At 37.6% G+C, this 23,817-nt stretch overlaps 1 pseudogene; it reads left to right on the top strand.

The window, feature by feature from the left end:
• Window positions 1–21,017: 21,017 nt before the first annotated feature.
• On the top strand, window positions 21,018–22,550 carry LOC148126356 (uncharacterized; annotated as a pseudogene).
• Window positions 22,551–23,817: the final 1,267 nt, after the last annotated feature.

Genomic DNA, 23,817 nt, shown 5'->3' with positions numbered 1-23,817 from the left:
CACCAGATAGACAGGTTCTCTACTTCTGCCCTATATGCTGTCTCATCCTCTCTGGAGGTGAGACCAATCACGGTCATGTCATCCGCAAACTTTATTATGGTGTTTGTTGCATGGCTTGGTGAGCAGTCAAAGGTGTACAAGGCATATAGCAGGGGGCTCAAGACACAACCCTGGGGGGAACCAGTACTGAGTGTAATAGTGGTAGGGGTCAAGTCTAACAGACTGTGGTCTGTGTGTCAAAAAGTTCTTAATCCAGGAGCACGTGAGGGTGGGGACCTGCAGATTATACAGTTTGGTTACTAGTATATCTGGGATGATAGTGTTAAACGCAGAGCTGTAGTCCTCTGCAGGTCCCCATCCCATGTGCTCCTGGATTAAGAACTTTTTGACAAACAGACCATAGTCTGTTAGACTTGGCTCCCACCTTTCTTCCACTATTACACTCAGTACTGGTTCCCCCCCAGGGTTGTGTCTTGAGCCCCCTGCTATATGCCTTGTACACCTTCAGCAAGCAAGGTTGCCAGGTAAGAAGTGAGTGGGCAGGGAGGGTTTCCATGGGCCATATGGGCAGCGCAGCCTTGTGTTCCTGTGCAGCCTGGATTAATTGCTTCAGGGGGGTGCTCCGGGGGTGACATTTCTCTGCGGACCACCAAAATTTTCTCGTGGACCACCAGTGGGTTGCAGCCCACCAGTTGGTGGCCACTGTTTTAAATGACAAAATGGGATTCAGTTGGGCATGATGGCTAGATTGTCATCAATGGTGGGATTCAATTTTTTTTACTACCAGTTATGTGGGAGTGGGTGGACATGGCAGGGGCAGGATACTGTAAAATCTCCAGTCAGAGGTGTTATTTGCTGGTTTCTCTGAACTACTCAACATTTCCGCTACTGGTTCTCCAGAACTGGTCAGAACCTGCTGAATTATCACTTCTTAGTCTTTTGTCTGAGAAATCAACTGAAGTATCTTCTGTTATCAGTGTTATGTTATGTTAGTCTATCTAGTACAGGGGTCTCTAACCATGGCACCTTTAAGCCTGGAGGGCCTCAAATCCCAGAATTCCCTAGCAAGCATGCATAAATACACAATCATGCCTACTGTCCCTGTCCTGTTGTTCCCATTTATTCGTACCTATTTCCTGTATTCTTACTCATGTTTATACTTATACCTATTATCTTGTAAGCAATTGACAAATCAAATCAAATCAAATCAATAAATAAATAAAAGCTGGCTGGGGAATTCTGGGAGTTGAAATCCTCCAGGCTTAAAGTTGCCACAGTTGGAAACGCTTGATCTAATACTCTTAATAAACCACCTATTAAGCTTACTCTACCTCCCTTTTAATCCTTTTCTTATGCTATTATGTGAATATGATGATTGTAAGCGAGTGACTAGAATCACAAAAAAATGCCAAACTTAACAATTTATATGTCCCCCTTCCATAATTCACAAGCCCTGACCATGGGCAGCTTACACTATGAAAACATTAAACAAGTCAAAAACAGTCAAACTAAAAAGTTTTAAAAAGCATAATATATACAAGAGTATAGATCAGTAAGGAGTCCAATTTTTTTTAACTTGAATTATTTTTTGTTAATATGCTGTATCAACAATCACTTATCATTTAGTTTATACTTCAGTGTGTTGTGTGAATTCAGAAAATTGGTTAATTCAATAATGAGGATAAATATTTTGTTTGAACAGAGCCATTATTACTGTGGTGGCTTGATTCCTTCAGTGGGTACGAAGATGAAAATTGCTGGAGTAGAAGGCCGAAGAAGAAAGTGTAGCCTGAGAGGAGAGGTCAGGAGAGGAGCCAGAAATGAACTGTTCAATACTGGCTAAATCCAACCCAAAGAACAGTAATTTCCATCTCTCCCCTCTCAACTGTCTTTACATCTAAAACTTTTCTATTAATTTCCAAATACATCTTAAGTGCTAAGTAGTTCCACACCAACACGGATTGCTGGAAAGACTGTTTCACGCAGATTTCCACAAAGCCATATAGCGTATTGATTTCCTGCTTGCCACACAGAATCAGCACTGACATTGCAATTTATAAAGTAATGGGTGCTACTCTGGTGGGTTTCATTGGAGTGCTAGTTAAAATCTGCAGATGGTGGGTGCAGCATTAAAAACAAAGCCTCCACCTTAATGCTGCAGAAATGTGTAATGCTGGTTGTGTGCCTGATTTAATATTAAATGTAACAATGGTTAGAATTATTGTAACAAAGGCTGTGTCCCTGTGCACGCAAACGCATACATATGTCCAAATAAAGAAACAGCTTAATTTCTTGAAAAGGTTTGTTCTTTTTCTTCTGTTTTGTAAAAGGTCTTCAAAGTGTCATGTTTTTATCTCACAGCTTCATAATGATCACATTACTGCCTGGGGTTGACAGTCCTTATTAGCCTTTAGTAATCCACCATGGTGCTACAGTATTTTCTAAGGTCTACCAATTAGTGTTTACATCAGAGAAGGCAAAAACATGGACAAAATATCTCCAGTTTAGTTGAGAGAAATCAGTGGCAAAACACTGAAAATTATTTTTCTCATTCCATAGAAATTTTTTGCTTCATTTTAAAAATATATTTTCTTTCTAATTGTATAAAAAGACTATCTATTTCTAATTAGATTGCAAGTCACATGGCGTATATGGACTAAATCCTATTTTATCTCCAATAAGCATAGAAGATACTATAGGTTTCATATTAATCATTTTCCAGCACACAATGACAAGATTGATGCTGTTCAAAGTTTGATGTACACTGCTCAAAAAAATAAAGGGAACACTTAAACAACACAATGTAACTCCAAGTCAATCACACTTCTGTGAAATCAAACTGTCCACTTAGGTAGCAACACTGATTGACAATCAATTTCACATGCTGTTGTGCAAATGGAATAGACAACAGGTGGAAAGCATAGGCAGTTAGCAAGACATCCCCAATAAAGGAGTGGTTCTGCAGGTGGTGACCACAGACCACTTCTCAGTTCCTATGCTTTCTGGATGATGGTTTGGTCACTTTTGAATGCTGGCGGTGCTGTCACTCCAGTGGTAGCATGAGACAGAGTCTACAACCCACACAAGTGGCTCAGGTAGTGCAGCTCATCCAGGATGGTACATCAATGTGAGCTGTGGCAAGAAGGTTTGCTGTGTCTGTCAGCGTAGTGTCCATAGCATGGAGGCACTACCAGGAGACAGGCCAGTAATCAGGAGACATGGAGGAGGCTGTAGGAGGGCAACAACCCAGCATCAGGACAACTACCTCCGCCTTTGTGCAAGGAGGGACAGGAGGAACACTGCCAGAGCCCTGCAAAATGACCTCCAGTGGGCCACAAATGTGCATGCGGCTGCTCAAACGGTCAGAAACAGACTCCATGAGGGTGGTATGATGGCTCGACTTCCACAGGTGGGGGCTGTGCTTACAGCCCAACACCATGCAGGACGTTTGGCATTTGCCAGAGAACACCAAGATTGGCAAATTCACCACTGGCGCCCTGTGCTCTTCACAGATGAAAGCAGGTTCACACTGAGCACATGTGACAGACATGACAGGGTCTGGAGACCCCATGAAGAACGTTCTGCTGCCTGCAACATCCTCCAGCATGACCAGTTTGGCAGTGGGTCAGTAATGGTGTGGGGTGGCATTTCTTTAGGGGGCTCCCCATGTGCTCGCCAGAGGTAGCCTGACTGCCATTAGGTACTGAGATGAGATCCTCAGACCTCTTGTGAGATCATATATCGGTGTGGTTGGCCCTGGGTTCCTCCTAATGCACGACAATGCTAGACCTCATGTGGCTGGAATGTGTCAGCAGTTCCTGCAAGACGAAGGCATTGATGCTATGGACTGGCCCGCCCATTCCCCAGACCTGAATCCAATTGAGCACATCTGGGACATCATGTCTTGCTCTATCCACCAATGCCACGTTGCACCACAGACTGTCCAGGAGTTGGGGGATGCCTTAGTCCAGGTGTGGGAGGAGATCCCTCAGGATCTGCCACCTCATCAGGAGCATGCCCAGGCATTGTAGGGAGGTCATACAGGCACATGTTGGCCACACACACTACTGAACCTCATTTTGACTTGTTTTAAGGACATTACATCAAAGTTGGATCAGCCTGTAGTGTTTTTTTCCACTTTAATTTTGAGTGTAACTCCAAATCCAGACCTCCATGGGTTGCTAAATTCGATTTCCATTGATATTTTTTGTGATTTTGTTGTCAGCACACTCAACTATGTAATGAACAAAGTATTTAATAAGAATATTTCATTCATTCAGATCTAGGATGTCTTATTTTTGTGTTCCCTTTATTTATTTTTTGAGCAGCGTATGTAGTAATAGTAGTAGTAATAGTAGTAATAGTTGTATAACACTACTATTAACACTAATAGTAGTAATAGTTGTATAACACAGTCCTTTAAAGACTTTTTTCTCTTTTCATAATGAAATATGCAACTGACACAACTGAAAATTGTAAAAAATCGACAGCCCAATATAATATTTCAACCACATACAGATTAAATAAAACATCACATAAATATCATATTTATTATTTAGCATATGGCATACAGTATCAGGCAAATCTACACTTGACAGACCCAATGCAGTCCTGACAGCCTAGATTGCTACTTTGTTCCACTTGGCACTTGCACACCTATCGTTGGTGCACCACGGAGGGAGTGGGGGGCAAAATAACTTTGCACCAATTAGGTAGTGAATTCAGGTTGCTGGCTCTTCCAGGCTCCTCTGCTAGTCTCACCTCACCTTGTGTTGTGATAACTTGCATCTTAGCCAGGTCCAGTGCCAGCTTCTGCTTTCTGCACAAAGGAATGCAGCTAGATATTTTTTCCACTGAAGTGTATCCATTTATCTTCTTGCAATGTTGCCTGCACTCAAACTGCTGGGTAGGCAGGAGCTAAGGGATCAAATGATGAGAGCTCACTCTGTCTCACAGAGCTGGGCTTGAACTGTCGGAAGGCAGAGCATTTCTGGTTAGCAGTTCCAGCGTCGTTAAGTCCTTGCAGCACCATGTCCCCTGTTTTTATCCCATATGATCCAGGCAGGTTAACTTTGCTATACAATGAATGAATGGAAATATGCTTGCTGAAATTCTTCTTTCGTGCTAACTAGGATTTTTATATTTTTATGCTTTACTATGTTCATAAAAGGAAAAAGAGCATATTTACAGTAAAAACAACAGGAAGAAGAAGAGTAGGATTGGGCCAATTCTGGCAATCAGAAAATAACAAATTTCCAAAACAGAAAAATTTGTGTGGCCTATAAAGTGGTACACTTTAAAACATTGCACATTATAGTCATTCTAACCACATGGCTTTTAATTGTGATTGTAGAAGATTAATAAATATTGGTAGCAATGATAGCATTTTAGAAGTAATATGCAAGTCATTGTATTGTTTTGATAAGTGTTTTAAAATTAATTAGTAAAACAATGCATTATTATTATTATTATTATTATTATTATTATTATTATTATTATATTATTATTATTATTATTAAATATTCCATACACAAAGCCTTTCATGGCAAAAACAGGAATTGTGAGTTGTTGAGAATTGGACAGCGTACAAACTTATTTATTATTATTATGCATACAACATTTCAAATCATAGCTGCAAGTTAACTGGTGTTGGCCTACATGGCATTTAGTTCTTTCCAAGAACCTAGAATGTTGAAATGTATTGGCATAGTATATATGCAGATCCAAGCAGTGCAGTCCTTTGTAATTGGCAGATGGAAATTTTGTCAATGCACAGATTTTCTAAGTATCATCCAAGATTTTTTGGTACGGCATTCAGTGTCCTGATAACTACCTGGAACACCATGGCCTGTTTATACCATAATTTTTCAGTTTTGATTTTCAAACCTAAATACAAACTATAGAATAATAGAATTGGAAGAGATCTTTGAGGTCTTCTAATCCAATCTCCTGCCCAACCAAGAGAACCTATATCATTCTGGACAAATTGCTGTACAGTCCATTCTTCAAAATGTCCAGTGATTGATCATCCACAACTTCTGAAAGCAAGCCATTCCACTGATAAATTGTTCTCACTTATCAAGGTTATTCCTTTATGGAAAATATGCGCCTTCTAATGGAGTGGATTAAAACCTCCAGTGATGGAGCAGTCACAACTTCTGGAGGCAAGTAGTTCCATTGATTTAATTGTTCTCACTATCAAGAATTTTATCCTTCGTTCAAGGTTGGATCTCTTTTCCATCCATTATTTCTTTTCTTCCCCTTAGGTGCTTTGGAGAATAGGTTGCCCCCTTCTTCTTTGAGACAGCCTCTCAAATATTGGAAGACTGCTATTATGTCACACGTAGTCCTTCTCTTGGTTAGACTAGGCATACTGAGTTCCTGAAACTGTTCATATGTGTTCAGCCTTCTTTATTGCTTTTCTCTACACTCTTTCTAGAAGCCTTACTTTTTTCTTTTTTTTGGGGGGGGGGAGTATTGTGTGGGCTAGAACTGAAAGCAATATTCCAAGTGTGAACTTACTACTTGCAGCATATTGCTGGCTTATTCTTAACTGGTTGTCCACTAGGACTCTTAGATCCATCTCATAGTTATTGCTGTTGAGTCAGGTACCACCTAGTTTGGTGATGGTGAATCTTTCAGCCACTGAGTGCCCAGAGCATGCATCTGCATGCCTGCGCATCTGCGCATACCCAAAATGCAATATGTGCAACCCTGTACATGTGTGCATGAGCCCTACACATGTGCCCCATTAATGTGCCCTGTCCCTATGCATGCACCCCCATGCATGCGCCCCACCCTCCGCGCATGTACAGCAGAGACCCGAAGACCAATTGGCCAATGGGAGACACATGCGCATGCACAGCAGAGCCAAGCTGGGGTGACATCGCACATGCCCACAGAGAGGTCTATGTGTGCCACCTAGTCTGTACTTCTGCATTTAGTTTTTCTTACCTAAGCACAAAACTTTACTTTTCTTACCACTGAATTGCATTTTGTTGAATAGGGCCCAGTGTTCAACTCTATCAATAACTTTCTGAATCTTGTGCTTATCTTCTAAAGTGTGAGTGGAGAAAAAAAAATTGCAGCTGAAGATGAAACGGAGATGCTAAACTTTTATTAAGCTTTGCTTAGTTAAACAGAGGTTTTTAAAAAGGAAACATCTGAAACCTAAGCAGTAGAACTAGGTTAGCAGCAAGTTGGACATCTAAAGAAGTGTATTCTGATATCAATGGTTATTTTTTATTGAATCTTCCCATTTTTATCTTTTCAACAGGTATCCAGTCTGATATATATGAAAGGAGTAATTTTCTAATATTGAGATATCTGCCAAGTGGTGTCACCTACATGTGGAAAACAGTGCCATTTTATCCCCTTTAAAACATATCATAATTTGCCAGAGGAAGAAAGAAAGTGAATAAAAATTAAGGAGAATTTGTACCAGTGATAAAAGTCACACCAATGACCCAAAGAAGCCATGTTAAACCAAAACTTCCTATATTTCTTTAGTTCAATTGTTTGAACAATATCAGTTAGAAGAGTTTTATTTTCTGGATTAATGATCCTCAAATGTTTGAAACGTTGTTCTAATGATAGTGAAATTTCTAAAACATACATATTAAAACAAACAGATAGGCCAGAACCAGAGAGAAACAAACTTTTATTGGCTTGTAGTATTTAAAATCCTACTTCTTATTAAGTGACTAATGATCCAATCATTTTGAAAACAAAGTACTTAGTTTCACTTCCATCTTATACAATCAAAAGAACTGCCTGAAATCCTCTATTTATTGTGAAACTCATTGTACTTGCAGAAAGTTTTGGGGTTTTTTTGGCAACTGGACTGTCTAGTTTTTCTTTGAAGATATTTTGCTCCTCATCCAAGAAGTTTCTTCAGCTCTGACTGGATAGTGGGAAATGTAGACTATCTCCAGTCTACAACAAAGTCCTTTCAACAGTTCTGAGAAAGCTCCACTCCCATTTGCACTAGTCAGGTGACCCTGAGGACACAGATAAACCTTCAAGCGGCCTCAACAACTCTCTAAAAGAATGCAAGTGGCCAACCGTCTGCAAGGAATATAAATTCTTTCATTCCCCACCACCAGTCAGAGCTGAAGAAACTTCTTGGATGAGAATTGAAGCATTTTCAAAGAAAAAAAAACCCCAAAAAGTCCAGTTGCCTCTTGAAAAAGCACCTTTGGGACAGTCATGACCTGGGTGACTGAGAATCTCCATAGAGTTAATTATAGTTTTCCTCAGGATATTCCCTGGCATTTTTTGCTATCTGGGGCAAAATAATCTACATTGATTATGACCGTTTGAATTATCCAAGCTGATCAATTTATAAGTGAGGGAAGAACAGAGCTAGTAAGATGCTATACAGCTTCCACAATTGCAAAGCTGAGAATGGATGGATTCCTAAAAAACTAAAAAGACGCTCAATTTTCATGTTATGTCCAGATGGGAAGAGGTGAGAGTAAAACCTGAAACCATAAGGAAGAATAATTTTAAATTGGTTACAGTGAGTAAAGCTATAAGTAAAAATTTCCCAGCAGGCTTTTTCAGTATAGCTTAGTTTTACTTAAAAAAAAATAATGTATCTGATGCTAACTCAGATGAATTGAGATTATATAAAGAGTACCTGAACAATGCATTGAGGTGAATGAAGTACTTTCTAAAATGATGTTGCCTGTTTTACTGATGTGATGGCAAGCAAATATACAGGTTACTGAGAAGTTTAAGAAAAATAATGTGGGAACATTAGGTGTCCAAACTATTATTAAGTTAGAACATTTCAGTTTTGTAAGAACAAGCAGAAAGAGGGAGAGTGAACTGCAGTACATGCAGCTGAACGTGAAAAGCTGCTTAAACTAAAGTGAATAACAGTGGTTATTCTGGAAAAAAAACAAAAAAAGAAGCATCTTAACAGAAGGAGATTTAATATTTTGAAGACAGTATTTGAAAATTACTGTCTCCATGGAAACACAACTGCTTGAGGTACCATACAGCTGTAGTCAGGAGTAAAAGCAGATATGAATAACCTGTAATATAGAAGTATAGAAACAATGTTACAAACTCTGAGAGGTCACAATGAACTGTGCTATCATCATGGCAGAGGTTCACATATTCTAGCTCAAGGTACATTTAAAGGACAGACCTGAAGAAAAGGCAATAGGTGAGACATATCTGCAGACCCTATTCTTCAAGGGAAAATGGACCTTTGCCATACTGGTTTAAAGAATAGTCCATGCTGTGAAGTAGGCCTGCACAAAATAAGATCTATGGGCATGTGGCCTGTCAAATAGCTTGAGGAGACATGCTGGCATTTTTAAACAACAAGAAGCACACCAAGATTCACCACCATCACAAGCTCTGCAGTCCCCTGCTAGCCAATCAGTGTTCCTTTGTGGCCCATGATGATTTTTAATTCATCAGAGGGACCTGCTGTAGAGGCCTGCTACAGAGAAAGAATCTGATAATGAAATTTAATAGGGAGAGCCAATTCAATTTATATCATTAGCCAGCAATTATGTGCCTTATGTATGCTTTTATAACTGTTATAGGCTAGCACAAGATGAATCGGAGCAACATTTCAAGGATGCTAAACCAAAACTATCAGAAATTATAGTTACAGACTCATACTGAATGACTGTAATTGAAAAATACAGTAATCAGCAGGATATATTGGGTTTTTATGTTATATACACAAGCTGGATCAGCACACAGTGATATGATTTAATAAGTAGGCTATTGATGAACTGGAAGTCCTTCAACTGCTTATGTACACTATAACTATATTTATATAGTTATACTGCATTTATATAGTTATACTGCATTTTGTATCCCATTTTGTATCCCAGAAACCAGTTGGTTGAGAAACCATACTGGATGATGCACACTTTCTGTTCAAACATAGCATCTGCACATATAAACTTCAGTAATAGCCTTGCAAGAAAAATATCACACCCAAGTTTTACATAGCATGTCCAGTTCCATATGCCATACCAAAAAAGTAGAGATCAGGTTCATTTGGATAGAAGATGAGGGAATTCCTTTGAAAGCTTAGTGCAGCCCAGGAATTACAGTTCTGGTGCCAGAAGCTAAGAAAAATGGAACTGTCAAGATGTATTGGGACTTTAAAATTAGATTGAATCCACTATTACACTCTTGAGCATTCTTCTTCCTTGAACTGAAGACATCTTGCTAAGCTCACTGGGGCATAACATTTCAGCCAAACCAACTTAGCAAAAGCTTATTTGTATGTGGAGAAAAATTCCATTGTTCCCCACCATAAATATAATATGGAGTTATATTATTGCAACAGATGTATTTGGGGAGTTAGCATCTGTACCAGCACTTTTTAGACAGCTTGGAACTCAGTGCTACACAGCTATCCTAATACTAATTTTCTGAAAAATCAGAAATGGTGCTTACACATCACAACCACCCTTACTTCTGTCATTAGTTTGAGATGCCTCACTATACGATATCAGCACCATTATGTCACATATAAGGAAAGATAGCAGTGTAGGCCAAGTAGTGTTTGCATCATGCTCACTCACAGCTATAAAAAATAATTATTCATGAATCAGTGGAGACTGAATGTGAATATAGGCATTCAAGTTTTCAACCGGTATTGTATAGAAAAGTTTAACTTTTCCACTGATCATGAGTTATTTTTATCAATCTTTAGACTTCAAAAAGGAATGTCATTTACAGCAATGGCTTTGATGTCACATTGCCTTGTATTCACTGAAAAACACAGATACAAAATAGAATTCAGGAAAACTCAAGATAACACAAATGCTGAGGGTTCATCTTATTTACCTCTAAAGGGTAAACGGTTTGAAAAACTAACATCACAAGGGGATTCCTTTGGAAACTTCCCTTCACAATTTAGATAATTTACAGAGTCACAGATAGAGAGCAACACTGTCTCAAATTTACAACACAATAGCTGGAACACATGGCAAAATCTCAGTTACCAGCATTATGATGAATTTACACTTGGCAGAGGTTGTGTTATGTGAAGAGTATGAGAGCTGCCATTCATGCTAAAACTTAAGTACTCCAGGAGCCTTTTTTTTTTTTTTACATCGTGTAGTAGTAAAGGCATTAAAGGTAAGTTAGGAATAGATCAACAAACTGAAGAGCTTGCAATCAACTTCGATATATTCAAAAGTTGCCAATAACAGCAGTATTTCACCTATAGAAATGAGTGAAAATAGAATATAGAAACCTTGCCAAAACAAGGAAGTAATTTAGATTTTGAAGGACAGGTTATGGGCATAGACTTTTAATTGTGGTGGACATATGTTCAAAGTAGCCATATATCTACCAGGAGAATTTTTGGAAGAATAGGAGTTAGGGAAGAATTTGAGAGTAGTAAGGAACTGAATTTGTAGCTCCATAATTTTAGATATTCTTGAAAAAGAATGCAATTTAAACTATAACACCAACACTATATTATTCAGCCACAAATAATTGACTAAGAAGTTTGTTCAGAGTTTCAAGAATGTCTAGAAAAGTCATCACAAAAAATTGCAAGTTTTCCATTTACAGCGTACATAATACAGCATGCAAAACAAATCAAATGCCAATGTAGTTCTTAAAACATACCTTGCATTCGAGGTTGGACTTTCTCAAATCTAGTTAGTAAAGAAGTCTTCAAGATGAAGAACTGAAATAGGAGCAGGGAATGTATTGGGTTTTTTTTATCATTGTTAGTTAATTAGGTATGCCAATAACTTTCTTGTATTGTATTATTGCAGGTTCACTGGAGATAGATCTTCTAGACTATTCAATAGATTAAACAGCAGAAAAATCTTCCTTAACTGTTATGTCTTATTTAATCAATATAAAAGATACAACAGTGCAGAGGTGGTATTCAGCAGGTTCTGACCAGTTCTGGAGAACCGGTAGCAGAAATTTTGAGAAGTTTGGAGAACCGGTAACAGAAATTTTGAGTAGTTCAGAGAACTGGCAAATACCACCTCTGACCAGCCCCACCCCCATCTATTCTCTGCCTCCCAAGTCCCAGCTGATCGGCTGGGTCTTCTTTTGTTGCCCTGCACAGGAGAATGGAGCTGGAAAGCAAGTTAGTGGGCTGGGGAGGAAATTGTATTTTCGAGTAACCTTCCCCCTGGAAGGGGGTGGGAATGGAGATTTTACAGTATCCTTCCTCTGCCATGCCAACCAAGCCATGCCCACCAAGCCACACCCACAGAACCAGTAGTTAAAAAAAAATATGAATCCCATCACTGCAACAATGACCTCTGAGTATCTGTTACAAGAGATAATGCTATTGTACTGCCTAAAGATTTAGCCAGCCTTGATTTTTAGTAATAAACTTGAAGTCATCTTCTAATTGAAATCTTAATTCTTCTGTGGGAAATGGCAATTGGATACCATGAAGTTAATTCTAATATGATTTCAGTAAATTTTCCATTTATTTGTTTATTTTTTGTATGCTTCTTGGTATCCTGCTTTTGTTATTTTTACAAATAACTCATGGTGACAAACATATCCAACACACCTTCCTCCTCCCACTTTCTCTACAGCACACCTGTGAGGTAAATTGGGCTGAGAAAGTATGACTGGCCCATGCTCACCTTATTGGCTTTCATGGCTAAGGCAGGACTTGAACTCACAGTCTCCTGCTTTATGATCTTTTTGCTGAAAATGAATAAAAATAATTTGATTGTTTACAGATTTACTGACAGAAAAGGGCTGAATATGGGAAGAATTATGTGATGAAATCTTAGTTGGGGACAATTGATAATAAGTTAGTTTGCAACTAAGGAAGATCCAAAAATGTTTCTTTCTTTTCTTTTCTTTTCTTTTCTTTTCTTTTCTTTTCTTTTCTTTTCTTTTCTTTTCTTTTCTTTTCTTTTATCTGTATGTTTTATTTATCATCTTTCCTCTTTCTTAACTTGTTTTTTTGTGTGTGTATTTTTCATGTAGATTTTTATTTGGTTAAAAAATTCTAATAAAAAATTAGTTTAAAAGAATCCAAACAGAAACATACCAGAACTTGTACTGCTGGATGATGCCTCAGTTCAAACCAATAACCACAAAGATGTTCTTCTTGTCAAATGCCTGTGCTGCCACTTCTTCTTTCCTATCTAAACAAAGAATAGAACAAGGAGAAAAAAGAAACCTTTTGCAGAGCTTCTGGTTGTTGCAAAGACCAAGCAAAAAGCACATTAAAAATTAGATGACTTAATTCAGAAGGATAATATTTTACTCAGTGACTATGACTGGCATTGGTCACCTTGTCATCTTAAAAGAATTTGTGACTATCACAAGTATGTCTCTGAATCTCTTTCTTCAGGCATTTACTGATATACTTACTGCTAAAGTGCTACATACCTAAGGAAAGCCACTTCCAACAGTATGAAAGAATTATAAGAAATTAAGTTTGTTGAAGTTTTACAGAAGATCACCGAGTTAGGGAAGATACTCCTAATGTTATCTATTGGAAAGGCTTCTATTTGCATGCTGATTGGCAGGAGGATAGGTCTGTTAGAAACAGTTGTTTCTAATAAGCGTGCATGAGAATTGAATACTGTGAGTTGTAAATCAGAGAGAAATAAAAGTCAGGTGAAGTATTTTTTCAGTAAGTCAGAATTTTGCCTGAGGTACTCATTTTAACAGCAAACCAGGGGATTTCCTTTAATATTGTTTTCTTAACCACCAAATCATACAACCAGCAATTTCTTATTAATGGTAGTGAAGCTCTGATAGCTGAGCCTAGCACTTTTTGATCCAGGAGGAACAATTTAGACTGTGGTTATTTTCAGCCTACAAATTGCAACTGTAGTTGGTTTGCATTTCTTTGTTTGTTTGGTGTGCTGATTTTTTATATATATATGTGGGAGTGGGGGGGGGGGGAGGACAGCAGATTGAAAAGCTGGCAGTCTGAAAAAAACAAGCAAGTATATACCTAATGTTCGCCCAAAATAATGTTCTTTCTTTTGCTTGCTTGTTTGCTTTGTGTTGCTCTGCTGATAGGCTGAAAGAATCCTTGCAGTTTTCTTGGTAAGATTTCAGAAGTAGATTGCCATTGCCTTCTTCTTATGGTCACCCAACTGGTTTTATGCCAAAGATAGAACTAAAACTCATGGTTTCTCAGTTTCTAGCCTGGTGCCTTAACCACTACACCCAGGGGTGGGATTCAAATTTTTTAACAACCAGTTCTTTGGGTGTGGCTTAGTTGGTGGCCATGGCTTGGGGGTCATGTGACTGGCTGGCGTGGCCATCTCTTATCACTCACATCAAGGCACACGTCTCCTCGCCTGGCCCCTCACGACTGTGGGGATGCTGCAACAGTGGTAAGTGTGAAAAATGGTCGTAAGTCACTTTTTTCAGTGCCATTGTAACTTTGAATGGTCACTCCACACAAGCAAAGTACCAGCAAAAGAGGGAAAGAAAACTCCAGAGAGGTTCCTGAGACAGGAAGTCTAGTCCTGCCAAGAATGTATTAAGGATAATGGAGAGGCAGTTTCTATAAGCAACACCAGAATGTTTCCTTCCTGGCTTCCTTACAGGATTAGGCCAGTAATTTCTTCTAACAATCAGTTCTCCAAACTGCTTAGAATGTTAACAATTGGTTCTAGTGAATAGGTGCAAACTGATAGAATCCCACCCCTGACTATACCCAACTGGCTTTCTTAAATATAAAACTAGAAATGCTTAATGCTTTTTAACAGGAAGTTGGGTTTTACTATCCAAGGGGAACCTGTAATTATTATCAAAAATTCATTACATCAAAGACATTCTAGTTCAAAAATTTTACCTTTTGCATACTGCAAATGGAGTAGGAGCATGGAAATAGTAGCCAAGAATGAACTATGGGTATTCTAGCTTTATGCATCTCCCTGGTGGGCTCTGCAATGATGTAGCATGAATTAATATTGACCAAATCTCATTTATAATAAAATAAAACTAAAATAGTATGTGTTAAAAAAAGACAATCTTGAAATTATAATGCAGGTTTTATTTCGTTTTGGCTTTCAAGTAGTCATTAGTACCATATTTTGAATCCTTCATCAACTCTAAAACATGACTTTTTTTGTTCCGCAGTTAACGTCAGTGATCTTCGGATTCAAGAATATTTCCTGATTTTAAAAGGGAATATTATTTTTCAAAAAGTCATTGATTACTGATTTATTTAGATTTTATTCATGTTTTTGCAGACATTCTGCTTTTAATGAGTAACAGATTGGGGAAATGCCATGGATATAGTGACCTTAGCAAAGCATCCAACAGAATCTCTCATGAGGATCTTATCAATAAAATATAAATTCAAGGATACAGGAAGAACAGCATGGAACCTTTTAGATGAATTGATAATTGGCCAAATAACTGCACTTAGACAGTATTCACAAGGGTTACATATCAGATTAAAGGAGTAACATCTAATGGGGTGCCACTGCCCTGAACCTTCTGTTGTTCAGTATTGTTATTGATAGAATGGATAAAGGGGTTTAGGAAGGAATGTTAGAATTTGCAAATGATTCAATATAAAAGGAGGGGCCTGAAGAGAAGCTTCAGAAAGATTTAGGCCAAAGAAAGGAGAATCAGCAGGCATATACGGGTATAGAGTGGCAGATTGACTTATGTTAGTGTAAACTAGATTTATCTATATTTCCCTTTCTTATCCCCTACCTTTGTTTTAATTTGCTTTATTATTTATTACCTTATTTTTCTTTGCATAAAATTGCTTCCTTCAAAAAATAGATTGATGGATAGCTGAAAATATGGTAAACTAATGTAGCTGAAGCTGAAGCAACCATGTAAGGTTTTGTGCACAAATTGAGAGAGTCTAGAAACCCTCAAGATCACTACTGCTGGTGCCTGAGAAAAAGGTTGTCTCATAATTGGACAATGTGAACACTCAGGGGAAAAGGGAAGCTACTGTTTAAGCAAGACTTTGCATAGGAAAACCAGAACTGGTTTCAATTCTTCAGTGGCAAAATGGTGTATCCAATAAAGTTTTACTTTTGGGAATTCAAAACTCCCAAGAGTGTTTACTTCTTTTGGGTCTGCTAGTTGGACAGTTGACAGCAGCAGCAATACATAGAGAACAGCAAGGATTTATCAGCTGGCTAGTTTGAAAAGATAAAGAAACAAGCTAGTGTACAATCTGTTCATTTTTTTTTTTTTGTAAAGTATAATGTCACAGCTATCCACTCTATGAGAGATGGAAGTACCATTTATAATTTGTCTTAGTGATGATACATAAGACTCAGTGACAAAATAAATTAAAGAATATTCTTTCAGTACTCAGGGTTTGTCAGCATTCAATATTTAGTTATTTCTTCACATATTAAGATCTATATGTAGTTCTTGTTTAGTGACCTTCTCCTTTATGACCTATCACAGATATTATGATGATGAAAGACTATGACAAATCTTTGCATTTTACAATATTTGCAGATTTATAAAGCAAAAAACCTAAGTAAGATCATAAGCACAGTAATAGGCTCACTTTATTGACCACTTTCCTTAATGGCCAAGTTGCCAGTCCCAATTAATGGTCACTAAAGGAGGACTATCTGTATAAGCTTGAAGATCAACAAGGGATGAATCTGCTAGACTGTCAGTCATTAGAGGTAGTCCAGGTCAAACAGCACTGCAGAGATTTGAGAAATGTTTTTTACTTTAATAGGATAGAATAACAGAATATTGGAATATTACATGAAATAAAATTGGAGTGGGGAGTCTTTTGAATATCTTTCCCATGTTCCCCTCTTTCTTGGGACTTATAATGTTTCCTGGAAATCTTTCCTTAATGGTTCGCTCCTTTTTTCCCCCCAGGTCATTCTACATTGTTTGAAATGGACTTGGTGAAACATAAGCTTGAAAGCCAAATATATTGGCTTAATCAAGCTGAGCATTTCTTGATGGTTTTATAACTAGATGATGAGGATGGGGTAGGGAGGGAGATATTTTAAGAAATTTGTCTTTTTATTGCTGTGGGTTGGAAAGTTGAAAATTTATGGGTAAAGCAGCAGACAAAGTAATAGATTAAAGATAAGTAACTATATAAAAATATTCTGTATATTCAGGGAAGGTTCAAATTGCTTTCTTCAAGTAGATTCCAAGCATAACGTTCTATTTTTCACTCCCAGCAAAGATAGATGTTTAAATATTTACCACTGCTATTATTATGACAGCTTTGCTCAAGTTGCTTTATTGTCTAAATATTCTGAAAAGAAAGACCTGTGTGGTGGAAAAAAAATACAGAAGATAACTCTATATTATATCCTGCCACGAAGAATCACACTATTTGTATCATTTTGTACACACACACACATATGTTAGTAGTGCATCGTTGTTGCTCTGATAATACATTTTTAATATAAAAGAAAACAAATTATGTATCTTCATGAAATATTCAAAAATGCTTTGGGCTTTTTTTTTTTTTTTTGCTCTACTCATAGTGGACATGTTTTTCCCCCCTTTTTTATTAAAGTTGTATAATAGGATTAAGCTGGAAGTTTTAGGTATGATTACACTAACAATGGATTTTATGAGTCTGTTTTGTAACATATTTAAAGGTTGCCATATTTTACAACTTTATTTGTATCCAATTAAGCATCTGAGGAACATTTGCATCGACATATTTTAAATGCAAAAATGCTTTGATTTTTTTTTATATATAACCCAACATTCATTAACATGTTAACTCTAAATGGCTTCAAGGGGTGTGATTCCCTAATCTTTGAAGTCTAATAATATGAAATAAGATTAGGAACAAATGGCTTTTCAAAATCTCCCATTAGATTTATGCCCAAAAGTTGGTAGTATTTGCTCCAAATGTTTTCTTTCTCTTCTCTTAATTGCCATAGGGAAAATAGTTGTGTGAATGAAAAACAGAAAGCACCTTGTCCATTTTGTATTGAACTATGCTCAAAAGCAACATTCAACCCATGCAAATATCTCTAGAGTTCTCTTCTCCTTAAAATAATGAAGTAAATTCACTAAATAAAATGAAATTATGAAAATAAATATACAAACTTTATTGTGTGTGTATTTACTTTACAAATTCTGTATAATGCAATGAATATACATGTTATTGTAGCTTCTGCTATACTGTGTAAATGCACACACATGCACAAACACACATGAGCAGCATGTTACAAGCATATGGAACCCTACAGATAAAGTTTGATACTTAGCCCACATGCCTTGCATCCTCAATAGAACAAAAATTTCAGCAGACCTGGCAGCTGATCATTGAGGTACAGTATTCTAGTGTCAGTCTTTCCCCAGATATTCCAAAAAGAGCCACAAGTTAAGGAGCACCCCCATATCACAAACTAACATTTCAGAGGAAATGTGACCCCTGTCTAGAGAAACCACTGGGGCTGATAGTCTGATTCTTTATGCAAAAATAGCAATTCTATCTTAGTCAGGTTTAATCTGAATTTATTTTTCCTTGATGGCCTCTAGATACTGGTTCAAGGCTTCTACAGCAACCCTACTAGAATCTTGACTGAAATAGAAATGAGACACTTTAACATGCTGATGACACCTCATTACAAACTGACAAATGACGTCTCCCAGCAGTTTTATATACGATAAAGATTAGTTGGGAAAACTATGTTACCTGTATGTCAATCAAACTGGAGCAACCAAGAGCTTAGTTCACACCTGATAATTAGTGACAGGAATTTTATGATGATTGTGGAATCATCATAAAACTGTTCCAGCTCTAGCAATCTCAAAAGATATGGAATCAAATGTCACTGTATATCTAACAGAACCAGAATTGATATACATCCCCAAACAGCAAACATCTCCACACACCTTCCACATGACATTTTCAAAATGAATGAGAATACATTATTATTGTTGTTGTTGTTGTTGTTGTTGTTACCTCTTTTATTCATTAAACATGAAACTCGGTCAACTGAACATTTAAAAATACATCACAAATATCATTGACTGGTGCTAATGGTTGATACAGGTTGCTGACAGCATCTAGGTATTAACCAAGTATCTTCTTAAAATACAGTATATGATGTTTCGAGTTGCACAGTTTTTTGCAGTTCTGCTGGTGTTATTGCAGGAAGCTGCAATTTCTTGATATGTTTTATAAAATTCTTGGACGTGGCACCAAGTGTCCCAATGACAATGGTTAACATTGTTACATGTTTCATCCATAACCATATAATTTTGACGCCAGGTTGTGGTTTTCCCAACTTTTTCTTTGACTCTGGTGTCTCCTGGTACAGCAATATCAATGAATTGTATGCTTCAGCCCTTGACAACAATAATATCTGGTGTGTTGTATTCCAAATGCCGATCTGTTTGTATTCAAAAGTCCCTCAAGATCTTCACTGTCTCATTTTTGAAACTTTATGTTCCCATGACTTTTCGGATACATGTAGGACATATTTTTTACATAATGACCAGTGGATTAATTTAGCAACTCATTCATGTTTAACTTTGTACTCAGTTTATGCGATGTTGTTGCACTCACATATTAAGTTGAAATTGAAAATTTCAACTTTGTCATTGCAAAGTCAGCAGTTTGGATTGTCAGTGGATTTTTGTATCTTTGCTTTCAGTTTGTAGTGTTTGTTTTTGAGCAACGACTATTAAACCTATTTTTTTCTCTCTTAAATCAAATCCATGTCAAGTTGTTATAACACCTTCCTTCAATGTTTTTCAAGTGCTGTCCATGCAAAGCTTTGGTTTGCCATCTATTTAATCTATCATTCAGCTATTTTTCCTTATATTCTGCTTTTGTTTTTGTTGTTTTTGTAATGTTCTCCATTTTCACAGCCTGCAGCAATTTTTCTATACTTTGGTTCACATAATCATTCAAACTTTGTTCTTCTTCTTCTATAGTTTGAGGGATTTGCAATAGCCCTCTGCCCCTATTCTTCTTGACAGGTATAACCTGTTGATGTCAGTTCATGGATGTAAAGCATGGTACATATTCAAAAGTTTACACGTTTTCTGATCCAGATTTTTCAGTTCAGCCACAGTCCAGTTGATGATTCCAGCTGGATAGCATATCACTGAAACTGTCCATGTTTTAATGTCTTTAATTATGTTCCTAGCACTCAGCTTTGATTTTAGTATTTTGTGGACCCTCCTGATGTATTCCTTTTGCATTGACTCTTTGACTTTTCCGTTCAAGGTATTACCTGCTTCCGATATTCCTACGTATTTGTAACTGTCATCCTCTGCTAATGCTTTCACGATGCTTCCATTTCCCAATTCTATTCCTTCTATTTTTTTCCATTTTTCCTTGCTGCATGGATAGTATAGCACATTTTTCAAGTCCAAAGTTCATTCTGATGTCGTGGCTGAACAGTTGAACTGTATTGAGTATTGATTCTAGTAGTCATAGTAGTAGTACTAATTGTTATTGTTGTTGTTGTTATTGTTGTTGTTGTTGTTGTTGTTGTTGTTATTATTATTATTATTATTATTATTATTATTATTATTATTATTATACTTTTAAATACAGACAGATTATCATTTAGAACACAACATGCCAGATATCACAGTTGTTGAAAACCAAAGCATGCAGTTATTGATATCACTGTACTGGGAGACGCCAGAGTCAGATAAACCTGGGAAAAAATCACAAAATATTGCAACCTGGCCATCAAAACTATGTAATTATGGAAGAAAAATGTAGCAGTGATACCCATTGTCATTGGGGCATGGTACCATGTCCAAGAATTTTACAAAATACATCAAGAAATTGCAGCTTCCTGCAATAACACCAGTGGATCTGTAAAAAACTGCACTACTCAGAACATTGTACATTTTAAGAAGATACTTGATCAATATCTAGGATGCTGATAGCAACCCGTATCAACCATCAACACCAGTCAATGATATTTGTGATACATTTTAAATAACAACAACAACAACAACAACAACAACAACAGGATAGGAAATATCAGTGAATTGTTAACAGCTGGGGAACCTATTTGATACAGAAAGATCCAGCAAAAGGGGCAACCCATGCAAATTACAGGCCAATAATGTGTCTGCCAAACATGTTCAAGCTGCTGACTGGCATCATAGCTGACAGGATCCAGGACTACCCAGAAGCAAATAACATCTTTTCAGTAGAGCAGAAAGGAAAAAAACAAAGAAGCAGAGGCACAAAAGATCAGCTCCTGATCAACAAAATAATTCTAGAGAACTGCAAAAGCTGAAAAACAAATCTGCATACAACTTGGATTGACTATAAGAAAGCATTTGATTCACTACCACACAGCTGGATCATCAAGTGCCTGGATATCATCGGAATATGCAAATGCATTGGCACTTTCACTGCAAATGCAATGAAGCACTGGAAAACAGAACTGTTCATTGGAAGTGAAAGCTACAGACTGGTCAGCTTCAAAAGAGGGATTTTCCAGGGTGATTCTTTGTGACCTCTGCTGTTCATCATCTCCATGACCCCCCTGTCAAAATTTTTTACAGAAAACTAACCTGGCTAATCAAACTGCTAAAAATTCACAGAAAATCTCTCACCTGTTGTACATGGATATTCTGAAGTTATATGGAAACTTGGAAATTGAAATCCAGTCACTGACCAATACAGTTCAAATTTTCAGCAGACATCAGCATGGACTTCAGCCTGGACAAATGCGCCGCAGTGGCACTGAAGAAAAGAAAAATCATAGAAAGTGATGGAATCGAAATGCCCAATGGACAAACCATCAAGTGCCACCAACCTGAAGTCTACAAATACCTGGGCATACTGCAGCTGGACAATGTCAAGCATGGGCAAGTGAAAAATGTGGTCAGCAAAGAACACACACAAAGGGTCAGAAAAATTCTAAAAAGCAAACTGAATGGTGGTTACACCATCAAGGCTATAAATACCTGGGGCATATCTATCATCAGATATACTGCTGGGATCATAAACTGGACACAGGCAGAGTTGGACAGCCTGGATAGAAAAACAAGAAAACTGGTGACCATACACTATGCACTGCATCCACATAGTGACATTGACAGGCTATATTTGCCCAGAAAAGCAGGCGGCAGAGGACTTTTGCAAGTGAAGCAGACAGTCGAAGAAGAGAAGCACGCTCTGGCAGATTATGTAAAAGACAGTGTTGAACCAGCTTTGATGGAGGTCAACAAGAGGAAGCTGCTCAAAGTGCAGCAAACCAAGAATCAATATAGAAAAACAGCAATGCAAACTCAGGCTAACAGCTGGTGTAACAGAGCACTGCATGGACTGTTCCTTGAAAAGGTCCAAGGAAAAGTAGATAAGGAAAAGACTTGGTTATGGCTAACCAACAGAACACTGAAGAAAGAGACAGAAAGCCTGATTCTTGCAGCCCGAGAATAAGCCATCAGAACGAATGAAATAAAAGCTAGAATAGAAAAATCTGCTGATGACCCCAAATGCAGACTCTGCAAAGAAGTGGACGAAACCATTGATCACATACTGAGCTGTTGCAAGACAATCGCTCAGACTGACTACAAACAACTTCACAACACAGTTGCTCAGATGGTCCACTGGAACTTGTGTCATAACTACCATCTGCCTGTAGCAAAGAGCTGGTGGGATCATAAGTCTGAAAAAGTGGTAGAAAATGAGCATGCAAAACTACTGTGGGACTTCTGAATACAGACTGACAAAGTTTTGTAACACAATACCCTGGATTTCATGATTGTGGAGAAGAAAAAGTGTGAATCATTGAAATTGCCATACCTGGTGACAGCAGAATCGACAACAAACAACTTGAAAAAAATCACCAGATATCAGGACTTGAAAATCAAACTGCAGAGACTCTGGCATAAACCAGTGTAGGTGGTTCTAGTGGTACTTGGCACACTGGGTACTGTGCCTAAAGACCTAGGCAAGCACTTAAAAACAATTGGCACTGACAAAATCACCATTGGTCAGCTGCAGAAGGCCACCTTACTGAGATCTGCTCGCATAATCTGCCTATACATCACATAGTCCTAAACACTGTGCATGTAAGTTTGCATGTAAGTTTGACTTACCATACTCAGAAATTCACTTTTTTCTACCCACAATTGCCAATAAATCATAGGAGGCTGCAAATGTGTTAGAGCTGTTTGTAATTTGGAACATGCTCGTGATCACCGAACTGGTTTTTATACCAGTGGAATCCCACCCCTGTGTCATAACCAGACTCAATAAAAGTAGTTTCATCCTTCCTTCCTGTGGAGTTGTTTTCATGGTTTGTTCTACAAAATGGTGCTGACAGAATGCTAGCTGCAATTCTTTGCACCCCAAAAGCATAACTCAAGACAATGGGACTAACCAATGAGAACCAAGAAAACCAAAATTCAAAAGCAGCAATACTTTTTCTACCCTGCTTCTTCAAAGTCCAATTTTGACTTCCATATGCCACAAACGTAACACTTGGTGGAGTAACTATGAAGTTTCTTGAATTAGAAGCAAAATATCTTCAAAGAAAAACCAGAAAGTCCAATTGTGTCTTGAAAAGGACCTTTGGGACAACTATGACCTAAGTGACTGAGAATCTCCATAGATACTTATGAAAATTAAGAAAAAGCATTTGGATGATGGGATAAATATACCTATAACTATCAAGATCAGAGTTATGTAGGCAATGGTTTTCCTTGTGATTGGTATAGTTGGACTTAAAAACATGATATAAAGAATACTACAGTGATGTTTTTTGAGTCTGATGTTGGAGATGATTCCTGAAAATACTATGGTATTTTGCCAGAATTCCACTCAACAAACAAATGACCCAGCCCAAATTAGCACACTTTGGACACATTATGCAAAGACTTAGCTCTCTGGAGAAATCTATAATGTTG

This window comes from Pseudonaja textilis, chromosome 3, assembly GCF_049901715.1.
Source record: "Pseudonaja textilis isolate UNSWEBS1 chromosome 3, rPseTex1.2, whole genome shotgun sequence".
NCBI lineage: Eukaryota > Metazoa > Chordata > Lepidosauria > Squamata > Elapidae > Pseudonaja > Pseudonaja textilis.
The sequence above is the reverse complement of the archived record's forward strand: the minus strand, read 5'-3'. Positions and strand labels throughout refer to the sequence as shown.